Below are 18,717 nucleotides of genomic sequence, written 5' to 3' on the forward strand. Positions count from 1 at the left end.
AAGAAGAAGAAGAAGAAGAAGAAGAAGAAGAAGAAGAAGAAGAAGAGTAGTAGTTTGGATTTGATATCCCGCCTTTCACTCCCCTTCAGGAGTCTCAAAGCGGCTAACATTCTCCTTTCCCTTCCTCCCCCACAACAAACACTCTGTGAAGTGAGTGGGGCTGAGAGACTTCAAAGAAGTGTGACTAGCCCAAGGTCACCCAGCAGCTGCATGTGGAGGAGACGCGAACCCGGTTCTCCAGATTACGAGACTACTGCTCTTAACCACTACACCACACTAGGGTGAGACTTGTCACACCCTAAAGATTCTGGACAAAACAGCCTAGCAGCTTGGTAAGTTTAAACTGCTGGGGGGGGGGCGGGGAGAGAGAGTTCACAATAACATTTCAGCCAAACCTAATCTGTCCATTTTGCGAAAAGAAAAGAAAAAGTACAGAACGTTTCTGACTGTTCAGGATGGTCCAAAGAAAGTGTTTGTTTGTTTGTTTGTTTGTTTGTTTGTTTGTTTCATAGAATTTGTGCACAGCTTGACTGTAAAACAACAAGAAGAAAATCAAGAGGGAAAATACAGCAGTAGTTTAAAACATACAAAAAGTTAAAACACTAAAACAGGTTGAAATTCACACCAGCTTTCTAAGCATATGGGTCCATTTTCACACAGTGCAAAACTAAATGATGGCTCTCCATCCTACAAGAGGTCATGACGGCTGCCAACTTGGATGGCTTTAAAAGCAAACTGCCAGCAGTGAGAATTTTGTTCTAACTCTAATTGTCTGAGGCTGCATGCCTCTGAATTCCAGTTGCTGGGAATCTCAAGCAGGGAATGTCCTGCTTGTGTCCTGCCTGTGGACATCTGGTTTCCTCCTGTGAAAACAGGATCCTGGACTAGATGGCTCTGATGCAACAGGGCTGCTCTTAGCACAATGCTCAGTCCAGCCTCAAGCTGCAAACCTGGACCTTCAGAGGGCATATGATGACCGTACCCATTATAGGCCATATATCCATTCCTGAACCATGTATCCTGCCCTGAGTTTCTTGCATGAAGGACAGTGTAATAACACAATAAAATATGGTAGTAAGCAGAATTAAGGGTTTCCTAAATGGAAATAGTGCTCAGTGGCGTAGTGTGGGGGGTGCAGGGGGGGCTGGCCGCCCCGGGCGCAACATCTGGGGGTTAGGGTTAGGGGGCGCAAATCCACAGGTTAGGGGGCGCAAATTACTTGCCTCGCCCCGGGTGCTGACAACCCACGCTACGCCACTGATAGTGCTTGAGTCTTTGTCCCTGTAGCCCTGGGATGCACACTCCAAGCAGTCTCGCTTGCACTGAGACCAATTGTCGACAATATTCAGATCAGCAAATGAAGCCTGGTTAGTTACTTACTTTCAATCTTTAAACACCTGAAGTTCCCTTGATGTTTTCTTCAAGCTTTTAGCATGTAAATCTTCCACTTCCATCAGGGAATTCAGTCATCTGTCTCTGGAAATTCATCTCGCTTCCCAGTGGAAGCTAAAGGCATCGCAGCATAGGGCCGGTGCTTTCCCACTTGCATTCGCAGTCTCGTCGTCCTCGAGCTCTTCTGACCCCCCCCCCCCCCCGAAAAGACAGCGAAACCGCACCTCCGCTGCTGGGTAGCCTGTCCCTCAAGGATCTCCTCCTTGAGATTTTTGGGGTGCGCAGTGCCTTTGCGGCTCCCCCAAGCCCCTGCGCTGCTGTCCGCAAGTCAAACCGGAAGTTCGAAGCCTGGTTAGTTTTTCTGCAGCCCCTGCCAAAATACGATAGGTCCCATGAGCAATGGCATCCCACCTGTTTAGTCAGGCATTCTCCTGGTCTTGAACTTCCTGATCTAATTGTTTTAACTTCTCTTTTAACCGTTTTAATTGTTAATTGTGGATGTTTTTGATGGAATTGTAGGGGGGTGGATTTATGTGTTTTAATTACGCATGGATTTCATAACATAATAATAATAATAATAATAATAATAATAATAATAATAATAATTTATTATTTGTACCCCGCCCATCTGGCTGGGTTTCCCCAGCCACACTGGGTGGCTTCCACAAAGACCAAAAATACACTAATATGTCATACATTAAAAACTTGCCTGAACAGGGCTAGGGCTGCCTTAAGATGTCTTAAGATGAGAGCCAGTGTGGTGTAGTGGTTAAGAGCGGTAGTCTCGTAATCTGGGGAACCGGGTTCGATTCCCCGCTCCTCCACATGCAGCCAGTGGCGTAGCGTGGGGGGTGCAGGGGGGCCGGCCGCACCGGGCGCAACATGGGGGGGGTCGCTCGCACTCGCAGCTCTCTGCCCGCTGCTAAAATCCACAGGTTAGGGGGCGCAAATTACTTGCCTTGCCCCGGGTGCTGACAACCCATGCTACGCCACTGCATGCAGCTGCTGGGTGACCTTGGGCCAGTCACACTTCTCTGAAGTCTCTCAGCCCCACTCACCTCACAGAGTGTTTGTTGTGGGGGAGGAAGGGAAAGGAGAATGTTAGCCGCTTTGAGACTCCTTAAAGGGAGTGAAAAGCGGGATATCAAATCCAAACTCTTCTTCTTCTTCTTCTGAATGTCAGGTAGTTGTTTATTTCCTTGACATCTGGTGGGAGTGTGTTCCACAGGGCGGGTGCCACTACCGAGAAGGCCCTCTGCCTGGTTCCCTGTAACTTGGCTTCTCGCAGTGAGGGAATCGCCAGAAGGCCCTCAGCGCTGGACCTCAGCGTCTGGTTAGAACGATGGGGGTGGAGACGCTCCTTCAGGTATACTGGGCCAAGGCCGTTTAGGGCTTTAACGGTCAACACCAACATTTGAATTGTGCTCAGAAACGTACTGGGAGCCAATGATTTGATACTTCTAAACCACTTAGAAACCATTTTGGCGTGTAAGCAGAACACACACTCACACACACAAAAACTCCTCCTACGTTCCATCTGAAGATTGTTGCAAACCACAGATGTGGGAGCGACAATGCCATGCCCAGCTTCTTCTCCCCCACCCCCACTTATGCTCATCGGTCAGTTTGATTAAGAGTCCTGGAGACCTCAAATGCTTCCTCATACCTTCATGACATTTTGATTCGTCCTTCTGGGACAGAGCCTCCCCCCCCCTCACCTGCTCTGCCTTGTTACTTACAACCCACCCAGGGAATGGCACTGGCTGTGGTTTTCCTCCCCCCTTAGTGCCAGCGTTGCACTTGTTGAACTCAGCTGGGAGGAAGATGGAGCGTTGACTCTGCCTGTCATTGACTCTGGTTCCACCTACTGTTCATTCCCCTGCTTTCTGCCCCATGAGTCGCAATGGGCACAAACCCCACATTGCTGTGCCCAGTATTGACTATTCTGTCTAGCTCTCCAAATTCTGGTGCCGAGGTCTTTGCCATTAGCTGTGGCTATCTGAGACCCTGATAACTGAACATTAAAAAAAGGCTAAGCCTGGGACTACCTGCGTGCTAAACCTGGGCTTGAAAAATGAGCTGTGATCTCAGCCCTAAATTACCTAGTGTTTGTAGAATTAAAAGAAGAAGAAGAGACATAATAGCTGCTGTACTTTGTTTCATGCATCAAAATGGGGGTGGGGGAGACCTTGCACAGTGGAAAGATGCAGAAGGAAAAGAAAGGAATGAATGAAAGGGGGAAAGGAAAGAAAAGAAGGGAAAGTGCAAAACTGTATTCCTCTTCCATGACAGCGCTTTCTTTTTAAAATGCACATTCTCCATGATCCATTTAAAATAGATCACCTGCCTTTAAACAAAGTGACACACACACCCCAGCTCATCTGAGTGCTCTCATCACTAAGATAACACTCCAGCCATCTTTGCAAAAAGCAGGCACACACAACATTTCAGGTTTTTGACATGGAGGCTCTGTGAGTTTAACCTTCTTCAAGATCCTGGCAGGCTTTTTTGTATTTAATACTTGTTTTATCTGAAGCCCGTGGAGGTTCTAAAATATTAGAAGACAGAGACACTTTCTGAGAACTACCTTTCTAGTAGCCTGAAGGTAGATCCTTGATGTTGGGCAACAAAGTTATTCTCTGCAATCCTCTTGATGTTGTATAAATGGGGGAGGGAGGGAGAGGGAGAGGGAGAGAAGGGGGTGGCGCTAACATCATCTGAACTTTAGGCGAACCATTGGCTCAAAAGCACCATCAAAGAGCCCAATGGCCCTTGTTAAAAATAAAAAAATGGAGGAGAAGAAGAAAAAAACCTTCAATGCATGCACGAAATGAAATTGCTGCAAATTAACTCGATTGCATTTGGAGACCCACACAAAACAAGCCCCACCGCAGTCTTGAAAGGGGCGCAGACGGATGCATTTCGCTTCCCAGTGGCCATCTTTTAACAGCATCCTTTCTTCAACATTTTATAAACTAAAAGAGAAGGGGGAAGGAGGGGGGAGAGGGAGAGGGAGAAATCCCTCTTCCCATTGTTATGCCCCTATTCAGGCTCCATTCGGAGTAATTCATTATGCATTAATTACTGCTTTCTGCGGTTCACCAGGAAGCTCCCAAACATGGTTCTGTTTTCAAAGAGGCACGCTTCCTGAGCCTCCGCTTTTTATATGTAGAACCTGATGAATTTCCTCTTTCCCCCCCCTCCCCACGCCGCCCTGTGTTCCAATTCCCTCTCGCTTTTGCATACTGTAACTGTTCATAAAGGGGAGAGAAGGGGGAGATGGGGAACACAAAACCCCGATTTCATGCTTCTGGGAGAGTTGTTTGCATCCCTTTCATTCTTCCCTTCCAGCTGTGACTGGCAGGAGAAGGTTCTTTAGCAGGTGTCCTGTCTGCTGCCCCTATGGTAATTTAAAAAAAGGGGAAAAAAAACTTTCCTTCACTTTCTTTTATGTCTGCCACATTTCACAGGGGTCTTTTTCTCCCCCCCCCCCCGTTCCTCCACCACCAGCACTTTTTGCAAGATTCCTCCCTTCCCCCCTTCTTTTTCTACCAACCATCTCTCTCTCTCCCTGCACAAAATATCTGGATTTTCTGTTATGTCATTCCATGCCGTGTGGCTGCCAGATTATAGAAGGGGAAGAAGGGGGCAGAGGGCAAGCAGGCATTGATGCGTTTGCAAATCACATCACATATATTATGGTGTATCTCTCAGTCAATTCATTTATGCACTTTATTGGCATTTGATCATTACATTCTTCTCCCTCTCCCATTCCTAACTCTCTCGCCTTCTGCTGTCCTTTGTTTATTACATCTGTATCCTTTATTACATTCTGTATCCTTTGGATAGCTCCAAAATTCACAGAGGGCAAGGTGAACATGCCTGCACTGTCAGAGGTATTATGCTTGTAAAAACCAGTTGCTAGGAATCAGAGCAGGCAGAGCTCCATTGAGCTCAAATCCAGCTAGCAGGCTTCTCACAGTCGTCTGGTTGGTTGCTGTGAGAACACGATGCTGAACCAAAATGGGCCATTGGCCTGATACATCTATTTCCATCATGTCAAAGCAGCCTATTGAGAGCCAGCCTAAGTCGCCTGCCTCCTCTCCCTTCCATGTACAGGAGGACTCAACTGGGCTGAGAGTTGACTTGAAAGGTCTTCCACTGCACATGTAGGGTGCAATGGAAATCATGAGGGGTGTACAAATCTGACCTCCCAATGCCTCATCAGCTCTCGCTTACAGAGCCATGTGGAGGGTACAGCTTTGTCAGGTGGCCTTTCTGCCTGGTCACTTGGTCACAGACCTTTTCTCAAGGAGAAGATGACTAGGCATGACAGCAAGACAAAAGCATTGCTGTGCTGGCTCTGGAGGATGGGAGTAGCTGGGAGAGTTCAAGCAGAATGGCTGGGGTGAACCACCCCTCTCCTCATCAACACCCAACACCTGAGCCTAATGGCAGAGCCAGCCATGAGTCCCTTTCCATTCTCCAGCCATTGCACCATGCATCTGTATCAGATGTGTAATGAAGTATCTCCAGAGGGTTGAAGCTAGGCCTTGAGTAACTTTGCACAATAACTTTGTGTTTCGCCCCCCAAACTTGGCACTATTTCTGGATTTTATATATATTTATATATATGTGTGTGTATACACACACACACACACACACACACACACACACACATTTTATTGTTTTTTTTAACATATCATTTCCAACAATCATTTAACATAACTTCTTAACTTATACAATATTTTAGACTTCCGTCAACAACTTCTGAAGATTTTCTGTTCTCCATCACTTGTTCTGCATTTCTTAATTTCTCTATTACTTTTAATTGTCCTTAACTAATAATTCTCATCATAGTCTTTCTTGCAATGTTTCAAATAGTCCTCCTTACAAAACGTCTTGCAATCCTACTAGCGTAATCTGTTTATTACAGTTGCTTTTCAAATAGTTCAAATATTTACTCCAGTCTTCTAGGAATCTCTGATCCCGCAGGTTTCAAATCCTTCCTGTTAATTTATCTAATTCTGCATAGTCCATTAATTTTATTTGCCATTCTTCTTTCATCAGTAATTCTTCTTGATTCCATTTTTGTGCCAATAATATTCTTGCTGCCACCATTGCATATAAAAACAACTTACAATCCTGTCTATTAATATCATCCCCTACAATGCCAAGTAAAAATGCTTCTGGTTTTTAAATAAATATATATTTCAACATCTTTTTCATCTCATTATATATCATCTCCCAGAAGTTTGCTTGCTCTGCTTCAAGGCACGGGGCCTGTCCTATGGGATTTTGCCTAGCACCCAACTCTTGGTTTGTGCCTGTGATCTTTTGCTGCATGTGAGGACTAAGTATGGAGGCGACATTCCATGCAGCTTGCATTTAACAGTGAACCACATTTTCCAGAACTGCACTTTCCAGAATAACATGTGAACCGAAGCACAGCCATCTTTTGAAACTTGCATTTCTCTGAACTTTGCAATGCAGTCTACAGGCAAGTAGTGTGAAAAAGCACTTCACTAGGGTAACATGCATATATTTGTGAAAATGTTGTACCAAAAAAAATAAATAAATGCATAAATGAGGGTAAAATGTGTTGCAGAAAAATGTGCATATCAGGGAAAGTTGCATACACAGGTATACATGCTGGAAGAAATCTGCACTAAAATGCTGACGGATTTTCACAAGGGCTTAAAAAAACAATAATTTGCAAAGTTTGGCGTGGAAATGTGGAGAGCTGAATTTAAGCATGGAAAAATGAGAAACCATAATTGACATATGCACCCATCTCTAGCAAGGCTGTTGTTTTGTCACATCTTGAAATCGTTTCCTTTTTTTGTTGATTGTGGAGCGGGCCCTGTATTTGACTCTTAGATTCAAGCCAGAACTGCCTTAGCACCCAACCCAACGGGGCTATATAGGTAACATTGAGAACAAGGAGCATCAATAATAAAAGCATAATAAAAAGCATCGAGCCAGTGTGGTGTAGTGGTTAAGAGCGGTAGACTCGTAATCTGGTGAACCGGGTTCGCTTCCCCGCTCCTCCACATGCAGCTGCTGGGTGACCTTGGGCCAGTCACACTTCTCTGAAGTCTCTCAGCCCCACTCACCTCACAGAGTGTTTGTTGTGGGGAGGAAGTGAAAGGAGATTGTTAGCCGCTTTGAATCTCCTTCGGGCAGTGATAAAGCAGGATATCAAATCCAAACTCTTCTTCTTCTAATAACAGACAGCATAATAATGAAATAATCGTAATAACAGCCCCAGCTTTAACAGGCCATAGATTATTTAATGGCTTAATAAGGCCTGGGTAAAGAGGAGTGTTTTTGCCTGGCACCTAAAGATAGCACCCTAAGCAGAGCCCTATTGGATCATGTCTCAGGTCCACCTAGTAATCAGCCACCCTGCTTCCCTTCCCACAGTAGCTAAGCAAATGAATACAGGATGTCCCAGCAGAAAATCACCTGAAGACCTTTTTTTTTTGTTGTTGTTCCATTGAGTTCCTCGTGAGGACAGGTCCCGACAGAATTCATAAAATGTTGCGGTCTTAGACGAGACAGTAATTTCGCATGTGTACAAAATACGTCCACAACTGGACATATCTCAAGGGGTAAAGATTAGGAAGGATTATTGAATACACATATAATTTTCATCAGCAAATCCTCTACGTGGGGAGAAAATTCTAGAGGAATGAGGATTGAAATATATAATGTGTCTAAATACAAAGGAAGAAATAAAAAAAAATCAATTTGAATATTTCATACCAGGCAAGTTTTAAAAAGATTAAATAAGTCTCCTGATATTGATAACTCAGTTCCCCCTTTCACTATAACTTAGTACATTGCTCCCCTGATGGTTTAGATATTCATCTACGCAAAAATGAAGGTCATCCAAGGAATATTAATAAAATTGGGTTAATCGTTTTAGAATAAAAGGGGAAAGCGGCGTTTTCTCTTGTGTAAATTGTTTTTCTGAAGCTCATTTTTTAAAAAAGAGAAAGAAAGAAAAGAAGCTAAATATAAACCTATATATAGCTTGATATATAAAAGGGCATCGTTAGTGATTCTATTATGGTTCAAAAGTACCCCATTCTTGATAGCTTTACAATTGAGGCCTTTTGAATAATCACAGCTTTCAGGGAGAGAAGCCCTTCCCCACCTAAGTAGTCCCAGCCCCCATCCATTTTCAAATTGGTCTGATTTGCTGCAAATTACACAGGTGATTCTAGACAGATTCTGACACACTTTAATCATTTCCAGAAGTGTGCAAATATTAAATGATGTCCCTATTGCTAGGGCTGTTAAATGCATTTTGAGAATAATCCATTTCTCCCTTAAACCAATTATAGAATGAGTTATTGAGAGAGAGAGAGAGAGAGAGAGAGAGAGAGAGAGAGAGAGAGAACATATTTCCAAGAAATGTATTTTCCTCTGCTCAATGGAAAAACATAGGATATGATCTGGGCACCCTTCAAACACACACACACACACACACACACACACAAACACACACTGCTCCACCCTGGAGTTTCTTACTGCTATAGCTCTGTCCCCAGCGGTAGGCAGCCCTTCCTCACAAAAAAGGAAGACACACTTGTGGGACATCTACACATACCTAGCATGTATCCCTTTCTACTTTAATCCTCAGTTATATTATGACTGTACAGTGGTATCTCTGGATGCGAACAGGATCCATTCCGGAGCCCCGTTTGCATCCTGAGTAGAACGTAACACGCGTCTGCGCATGCGCAGGTCGTGTTTCGCCACTTCTGCGCATGCGTGTGATGTCATTTTGAGCGTCTGTGCATGCGTGAGTGCCAAAACCTGGAAGTAATATGTCCGTTACTTCCGGGTCGCCGCAGAGCGCAACCCGGAAATGCTTAACCTGAAGCTACTTTAACCCGAGGTATGACTGTACTCAGATTTGGTACTGACTCGAGAAGATTTATTGTTGATCTAAGACAGGACTTCCCAAACTTGAGTCTCTGGCTGCTTTTAGACTACAGTTCCCATCATCCCTGACCACTCATCCTGCTAGCTAGGGACGATGGGAGTTGAAGTCCAGCAACAGCTGGAGATCCAAGTTTGGGAAACTGTATAATAAGATCATAAAAACACAAGCATTCTGCTGAATCAAACCAAGTCCTGCTTCCTATTGGATGCCCCTGGGAGGTGTGTAAGCAGGGCATGAAGACAATAGGTGTCTTGTTCCCAGTATTTAGAGGTATACTGCCATTGAGTATGGAGGTTCCACATCAGCAGCCATGGTAAACCAGCTTGGCACTGGTGCCCAGTGTCATGGGCCCGGAGTCAGCTTCGCCTGCTGAACAGCAGCCTGAAGGAGGAGAAGGTGGACGGACTCCACCTGCAGCTGATCAGCCTTCAGGGACTCAGCGGTGAAGGCATGGATGAGAAGCAGCTGGCTTCAGCCTTCCTAAGCAGAGCTTCCAGCAGCAGCCAGATGCTGGCAACAACGCTTGTCGTTCCTGGTCCTACTTTGCTGCTTCCTGCTCTTCTTGACCATGTTCATTGGATTCCATGACCCCTGGTCCTTCTGACCACCTGGATTGCTGCTCGCTCAACTCAAGGACTGGACCTGACTTTGGATACTGGCTCTGCCTCCAGGCAAGAACACATTGTTGCTCCGCAATGAAACTACAACACTCCCCCATCTTCAGGTTGCTGCCAAAGGCTGTTGGCACTTCATCGTTGGGCCCACCCACCTGCCTTACCCCCCATGACAGGATTTCGCTTTGATGACCTGAAGTTGGGGCATTTTAGGAAATGTTAAATGGTGCCGATTGGAGCAGCTTCTACACTGCATTCACCCTTTGCCAGGTGCACCCTCAAACCTGGAGATAGCCCTGGAGGTTAATAACTTAACAGATTTATGTTCCTCGTGGGAGCCCGTTCCACTGTCAAACAGCTCTTATTGTCAAGAAGTTTTTCCTGATGTTAGTCGGAATCTCCCTTTGAAGCCATGGGTTCGAGTTCTGACCTCCAGGGGAGCAGAGAACAAGCTTGCTCCTGTTAGAATTCCTGCTCCATGATTGCAGTCATGGGATTTTTGTCTATCACATGACGGTATTATGTTTTGACTCCACAGAGTGGGAAGTGACGGAGACAGGATATTTGTGTTACTGTGTTCCATGAAGTGGGACTATTGTTCTTTGTTCTTTTCTCTTTGCTGTCTGATGCTAGAGAAAGAGAGAGAGCCATGTTGCAGTGCTCCGTGTGTGTTTATATGTAAATAAAGTATATTAGCCAAAATGCTGAGGTTCTGTCACGCAAGTTGCGCAAACTCTGCGGATCCCTAAGTGTGCCGGTGTCGGTTAGCATAGGCCGTGTGATGTTCAGGCTGAAGGAAGCTTATGAAGCTCCTGAACAATCGACCAGGAGGGAGGGAACATGTCAGTCGGGCATGTGTCTCTGCCAGGGTCCTACTCAAGTGTAGGCTGAACTCCTGACAACAATTTATGTTCCTTGTGAGAGCCCATTCCACTGTCTTAATGTCAGGAAGTTTTTTCTTATGTTAGTCAGAATCTCCATTTGAAGCCATGGGTTCGAGTTCTGCCCTCCAGGGGAGCAGAGAACAAGCTTGCTCCATCATAGATATGGATAATCCAGCTGAGACCCCCCCCAAATGTTTGAAATCACAAATGATGCTGTTTGGGGGCATATTTGAGGGTATATAATCAGATGTTCAAGGCCATGGTGTGGTTGTCTCTTCAGAAACAGAATTATGAAGAGAGGTCTCATTTCTGGAAATGTCAATTCTGTTTTGCGTATGTAAGTATATTCATATTCCTGCTATAATGCCTTTGATTTCATTTCTGTACCAGGGAGTCTAATTCTCATAATAAATTCTCTTTCTTATCTATTTCTGGTATTCTGCTGTTTGTCCAAATAACTAACCCACCCCACAAAACCAAGAATCTGCACGGCAGTTTGAAGGAGCTATCTGTAGTTAGATATCTCAGTTTGACTAATCTCACACCTTCAGAGAAGTGACCCTAAATTAAAACTGTTCAGAAAGAAGAAAGTGTTTTTCTTTTTAAAGACAACTGATTTGTGGATTGCCATTTCCATATATATATTTTTAAAAAACCACAATACATGCATTTTAACTAATTGTTCCTTTTTTATTTTTATTTTTTTAAAAATCAAAACTGGAGACTTACATTCATCTTTCTGTGCCCAAAGTGTAAAGCTTTCGCATTCAAAGGGAAAGAATAAAGATGAACTGATGCCCTGGCTTTTATTCTTGCCAGCTCTGAATATTTAAACCACACTGCTGGCGATACTTTATTCGCTGGCTAAGCGTAAAGGACATCAGAAAGCCGACTGATGTCAGAATGATTTAAGTTGCTGCTTCAAGTTAAGGTTGTACGTGAGTGTTTGCAGGATTAAAACTTCTGCAGGCACATCAGGGCGAGAGCTGGTGTGGTTCGCAAAGCAAGGCTTAATCTGAAGCAGTTTGCATGTCCTGCAACACTGGAAATGGACGTCAGGGTGGGGCTACGAAGGCCAAGAGCATGAAGGCTGTGCAAATAGCAGCAGGTGGAGTTCTCAATGGTGCCCATCAACCTCTATAGGAAACAGGTTGCAAGCTTGGAGCAAGTCTGAAGCAATGCATAGCCTGTCTCTTCTCAGGTGCAGAAGGCAGGTTTAAGCCAACTCCCCAAATGGACTCTCTTAAGCCACACAATAACTTCCAGCCATATGATGTTTAATATTTATTACATTTTCCATCTCCGTGGAACTCAGCTGTTTCGTTTCACCAAAGGAGCCAACTCCTAGAACCCGAGGTCTTTTTGCTTGCCCCTGCCCCACCAAATCATGGGCTGTGGGAATTTCACATTCATGAGCACGGCAGTCTTTAGCATATGCTCTGCCAGGGTGCAAAGATCCGTCCAGCACCCCCAAATTTGGTTTAGTCTGACAAGCACCGCCGTTGTGAATGAGAAGCGCCGTCGTTGAGTCTGACAAGCGCCACCATTGTGAATGACAAGTGCTGCTGGGGCAGCGCGTCTTTGGAAAATGAGTGCACAAAGTCGAAAGTCCTTTAGTGAAACAGTAGGTATACATTTCAGTAATACCTAGGTATATATATATTTTGTTTTTCTAGCTTGATCAAAATTATTATTTTTTTCATAACAGGTAGATAGACAGGAGCTCAGGCGGCTTCAGTGGCAGGCGCCCGGCGCCCCCCAGAATTTGACACCCAGGTGCCCTGCACCCCTTGCACCCCCAGGTAAAGACGGCCTTGTTCATGAGCTTACAATTTGGAGAAGAAGAAGAGTTTGGATTTGATATCCCTCTTTATCACTACCCGAAGGAGTCTCAAAGCGGCTAACATTCTCCTTTCCCTTCCTCCCCCACAACAAACACTCTGTGAGGTGAGTGGGGCTGAGAGACTTCAGAGAAGTGTGACTGGCCCAAGGTCACCCAGCAGCTGCATGTGGAGGAGTGGGGAATCGAACCCAGTTCACCAGATTACGAGTCCACCACTCTTAACCACTACACCACACTGGCTCTCTAAGAGAGAGACGTGGATTTCCAGCAGCAAGTGGGAGCATGCACAGCTCTGCTTTCAGAACAGGCTGACTATTAATGCATCCCTGGCGGGGAAAGAGGACAGAGAAGTAACTTTTGTCCGTGCTGAATGATACTTCTCGATGCAAACTGTGAAATGATTGCTATAGGTTGTGTCCAGCTAAATCAGTTGATTTCAGTGAGTCTACTTTGCATGCGAACTACCAGGATACAACCCTTGGGTTTCAAGAGGAATTAAATAATCTCACCCCATTAAGAAAGACTGTGACCAGACAGCCTGTGTGCTTCCTCTGTCTGCTGTCCAGGAGCAAACTGGGGATGGGCTACTTTGATGTCCCTCCTCCTCTCCATCCAGAGGTCCTTTAGCGCTAACTAGACTTGGACCACACAGTCCTTTTATAAGAGAATGCCATCAGATAGAGGACTGTTCTCTATAAAGCAGGACACCTTGCCCCCCCATCCTGCATGTATTCTGTATCCATATACTCACAGCATGTAAAAGCAATATAATTGGGCCACCTGGCCTAGTACCATCTACCCTGATTGGCAACAGCTCCCAGAGGTGCAAAGCCTTTCCAGTCTAGCTACCTGAGATATTTTCATCCAGGGGTTCATGCCTGGTACGTCTTATGCAAAGTCCTCAAACGGAGGCATGGTCCTTCAACAAGAACACAGGGGCTCAAGAACTGCACACAGATTTGCAGTAGAAGAAGAGGAAGAAGAGCTTGGATTTGATACCCCGCCTTTCACTCCCTTTAAGGAGTCTCAAAGCGGCTAACATTCTCCTTTCCCTTCCTCCCCCACAACAAATACTCTGTGAGGTGAGTTGGGCTGAGAGACTTCAAAGAAGTGTGACTGGCCCAAGGTCACCCAGCAGCTGCATGTGGAGGAGCGGAGACGCGAACCCGGTTCCCGAGATTACAAGGCTACCGCTCTTAACCACTACACCACACTGGTTCTCCAGTGTGAAGACAGGCATTTGAAACAGGAGTACTTGGACACCTCTGCCTTGTCCACAAACCATATACTTTGACATGCCCCTACAAAGCATCAAGTGGTTAGGAAGAACATAGGGAGCTTCCTTAGATTGAGTAAGACCATTAGGCCATCTAGAAGCCTTTCCTATCCCTCCCTGGAGACTGAGCATGTGATCGACCATTAAGCTGCATCACAGAATCATAGAATCATAGAAGAGTTGGAAGAGACCACAAGGGCCATCGAGTCCAACCCCCTGCCAAGCAGGAAACCACATCAGACCACTCTTGCCATATGGTTGTCAAGCCTCTGCTTAAAGACCTCCAAAGAAGGAGACTCCACCACACTCCTTGGCAGCAAATTCCACTGTCGAACAGCTCTTACTGTCAGGAAGTTCTTCCTAATGTTTAGGTGGAATCTTCTTTCTTGTAGTTTGTAGCATCTCCTGGTCGCAGGGGAGTTGGGGTCCTTTCCAACCATGCAAGCCCATGATTCTATGAAAGAAACACCCAGGCAATCACTGGGGTGCAGACTTTCTCTAGGAGCAAAGTTACTTACCTTTACCTGTTCAAGCATGGACATTAGCCTCTTCACCCCTTCAGCTTAGGGTCATCCGATTGAACCACTAGACAAATTTCTTTCTTCTGCATATGCACAGGGCTGAGTTTGAAGCTTCTCCACCGAATAATTCAATTGCCCACTTCCACTTTACCACTGATAGCTATTAATCACCCTTTTAAGTGCCGGACAAAAGGTGTTTGACATCTGACCTTATAACCTCTTGACGCAGCACTTTGCATTCTCTCAGCATTAACCTCAGCGGTCTTTTCGGCATCGCACTTGCGTGCTACTTCCTCCCTGGTTTTCCTGTTTGTTTTGCAGAGGTCATTATATTTAAGTCATTGTTCCATATGCAAAGGCCACCACGCGTTGGGGGCACGTTGGGAGGGGGGAGGGAAGCAACGCTGCAAAAACACAACTGCAAAGAGTCCAGCTAGTGGGCAATGTAATGTCACAGATCAGCTGAGCGCCTTTGCTCTCCATCACAAGCTCTCTTCCTGGTCTGATGAGCAAAGAGTTCTGCATAGCTCCAAAAGCCTGCTTATTCCTATGCAAAGGGTTTATTTTGCATATCCAAATACCTTTTAATTTTCTTTACCGTTTTGGTTCCTTTCTGAAAGAGGAGGATCAGACAGCAATGATTGTTGTCGTTTCCGAAAATATGTTTATTATTTTACATTCATTTACATTAAGTTCATATAACATACAACTTGCATCAAAATCTATTTATTTATCTTGGCGACTTCCCAACCTTACATCCACAATGATCTAATTCTCCTCTCTGCTGTCTGTCCAACTTCTTAACCTTGTCTATTTACCTAAATCCTATATCTTTTCTATTTTCTTTCCATTGCTCATAAGTCAAAACCTATTTAAAATTTCATTTGGCTGTAATGCATTCTTATATAGACAGAAAAGGGGTTTCCATTCTTCCGCATATATTCCATCTTTCTGATTCTTTATTTTAACTGTGAGTTCCGCCATTTCTGAGTACTCTAGTAGCTGTTGTTGTTGTTACTATTATTAACATCTCGCCGAAAGGCCAGATTAGTTCAGGTTGTCCAAAGCAACAGAAACAGGATACCCAACAGGACAAATTAAAAAAATTCTGAGATGCAAATCCTTGAAAACAGTTTTGTGCATAGGGGGGTGGAGGGAACCAGCAGTGGAATATTCAGAATATCTTCAAACTGAGGAGAGAGAAGGGCTCACCATTCATGCTTTGGGAACGATGACTTGCTTTCATTCAGACCTCTGCACACCTGTGGCCTACACACAATCAGGGCATGCCTTCACCCTCAAGAAATAATAGCACTGAGAATGTATGTAATAGCTGTCAATTTACAGATTTGAAAATAAGGGACCAGCAGCCTCGAAAATAAGGGATCAGCAGCCAAAATAAGGGATTTTAGTCAACCAGCAGCCAAACGAAGCCTCAAGCAGTGGTTCCCACAGCGCAGCAACCCGGGAAAGGGATGCAGAAGGGGAAATCACTACATTAAGATGCTGCGGCATGAGACGGTTGTGGCGCCGCAGCAGCCGCTGAAGCGCCGCCCTTCTGCGTACCTCCCCATCTCCTCCTCTTCCTCCTCCCTCAGGCCGCCTCCTCAGCCGCCGCTGCTGCCTCTGGCTTCCCCTGGCAGCACAGCGGAAGTCTCACAAGAGAGGAGCTGCCTGCCTGCCCGCCGCCACCCGTCTCCTCATGACGCGCCCCTGAGGGGGAAAAGGCAGAGACGGAGACGCGGCAGCTCGTGTGCTCGCTCTCTCAAGGCGAAGGACGTCAAGCCGCTGCTTCCCTCCCTAGCCGGGCGAGCATGAAACCCGGGAAATTTAAGGGACATCATCAATCCGGGACAGCAGCGGGAAATGGCGCTGGGATAAGGGAGTTTCCCACCAAATAAAGGACGGTTGACAGCTATGATGTATGTGCACATACAACCCCACATCGCCCCCCTCCTCCTTTGCATGACTCTATGGGTAACACCATGTGCTGGCCCCAGGAATGTAGAAGAATCTGTGTACCAAACAACCTCCTTAATTTCAGACAGATGGGGACTCAGAAGCCCACAACCAGGTTTGTTAGGGGCAGGGCTGTTTTATCCTTTGAATAACAACCACCGTGGATTTGCCCACCTTGACTAGGCAGCAATCCTGCCTCAAAGTTATTACTGGGAATGGCGTGGTTGCATTTTTAGCCCGGGCCAATTAACTACTATTTCTTTCCATTCAGCCTCCGCTTTTCATGTTTTGCTCCTTTCCTTCCCATTAGCGGCTGAACTCTTCACACGACGGACCCCGCGTGGAACTTGCAAAATGCCTCTTCTGCTTCCTTACTGAACTTGGTAATTTGAGTAAGAACGTTCCTTTTCAAAATGCCTCCACCGCTGTACAAGTGGTTTAGTCTCGGGACCAAATAAGGACGCATAAATAAATGACATTTTTTGTGTTGTGGTCAGAATTCTAAATATGTTTTGAAAAGGGATGGAGAGTAAACATTCATCTCATGTTAATTGCAGCTGATTAAATAATAGCGAGCAGCAGCGCAACCCGTAAGATTGACTGTCTTAATTGTGTGATACTTTCCACTCTTTAACTAGATACCCGTTCTTCCTACACAGCCTTTATCGCATTAGATCGGGGTTCTTCCACTCCCTCCCCCCTTGAATAAATTACAAGAAACAGCAAGATCAGCAGTGAAGGTGCAATTATTCATAATTAAAATGCATTTTGCAATGCAAGAAATGTTTTATAATCTATAGTAGCCTCCCCCAGCCTGATGATCTACCAATGTTTGGACCACAATTCCCAGAAGCAGTCAGTCAATGGGGCAAGGAAGGAGAGGATGCCCTGCTCACCTGGCTTCCCTGCTCAAGGGTCACTGCTGTTTACCAAGAGGAGGTGAGGCAAAGAGGTCAGCGCAGTGTGGGTGGAGCGGCAGAAGCACTGGGTTGGCTCTGCCGCTGTGCCCCCACCACCTCCCCCTCTTAGTAACCTGCAGTGACCCCAGCAATAGCAGTCAGTGCTCCCATGGAGATGGCAAAAAAGGGTGTTCAGGGAAAGTTGGGGAAGGCTATGGATCTGTGGGATCCAGCAGCTTCCTATAGGTGAAAGGTAAAGGACTCCTGGACAGTTAAGTCCAGTCAAAGGTGACTATGGGGTTGCTGCACTCATCTCGCTTTCAGGCCGAGGGAGCCGGCGTTGGTCCACAGACAGCTTTCTGGGTCATGTGGCCAGCATGACTAAACCACTTCTGGTGCAATGGAACACTGTGACAGAAATCAGAATGCATGGAAACGCTGTTTACCTTCCCGCTGCAGCGGTACCTGTTTATCTACTTGCACTGGCATGCTTTCAAACTGAGAGCAGACTAAAAAAGTCAGCACCAAGACATGCCCTGCCTTCGGGCTCACAATCTGGAAGGGCATGACACACGAGGAAAAGCCGAGCAGGAGGGAGAAAGGGAAAGCAAGCTCTATCAGAAGGTCTTAACGTTCCTACACAGCTATATAGTTCTGTCTATGCAGAATACAGTGGTAACTCTGGATGCGAACGGGATCCGTTCTGGAGCCCCGTTCACATCCAGAAGCGAACGCAACCCGCGTCTGCGCGTCTGCGTGTGCGCGGGTCAATATTCACTGCTTCTGCACATGCGCATGATGTCATTTTGACCGTCTGCACATGCCCGAGCGGCGAAACCCGGAAGTAACGTGCTCCATTACTTTCTGGTCGCCGCAGCACGCAACCCAAAAATACTTATCCCAAAGCTACTTCAACCCGAGGTGTGATTGTATGGCTGTCTAAAAGAACTGCAACTCCTTTGCAAAGTCAGTGGTAGTTTTGGCTGTCTTTCCCCTCCCCTGAGCGAAGCTACCAGAAGCGGAACAGGTGATAATATCCAGACCAGGAGGCAGCTACTGCCACACAGTTCTTCCCTCAGACAGCTGACTCCCCCCAATTTTAACCAAACAGTGCCCCCTGTCTTCTAAAAAAAAGCCCAGTTATTTAGGAGGTGTAGCAAAGGGTTAGGAGAGTGGGGACCCCATGATTCCCCCAAAAGTGAAGCTCTGGTGTGGCCTTAAAACTTCTGTGCATTGCTTTTCAAGCCTTGCCTATATTCTACTCTGTTGCAATAGTTACCAAAACGTCAGGAGCCAGCAAGTCAGAAGAAGACGTAGAAGGAAGGCCTTGGCCTCCTGATATCAATTGCAGCAAGAATCATGAACAATTGCT

The sequence above is a fragment of the Podarcis tiliguerta genome (genome assembly GCF_965153285.1).
Source record: "Podarcis tiliguerta genome assembly, chromosome: 5".
Taxonomy (NCBI): domain Eukaryota; kingdom Metazoa; phylum Chordata; class Lepidosauria; order Squamata; family Lacertidae; genus Podarcis; species Podarcis tiliguerta.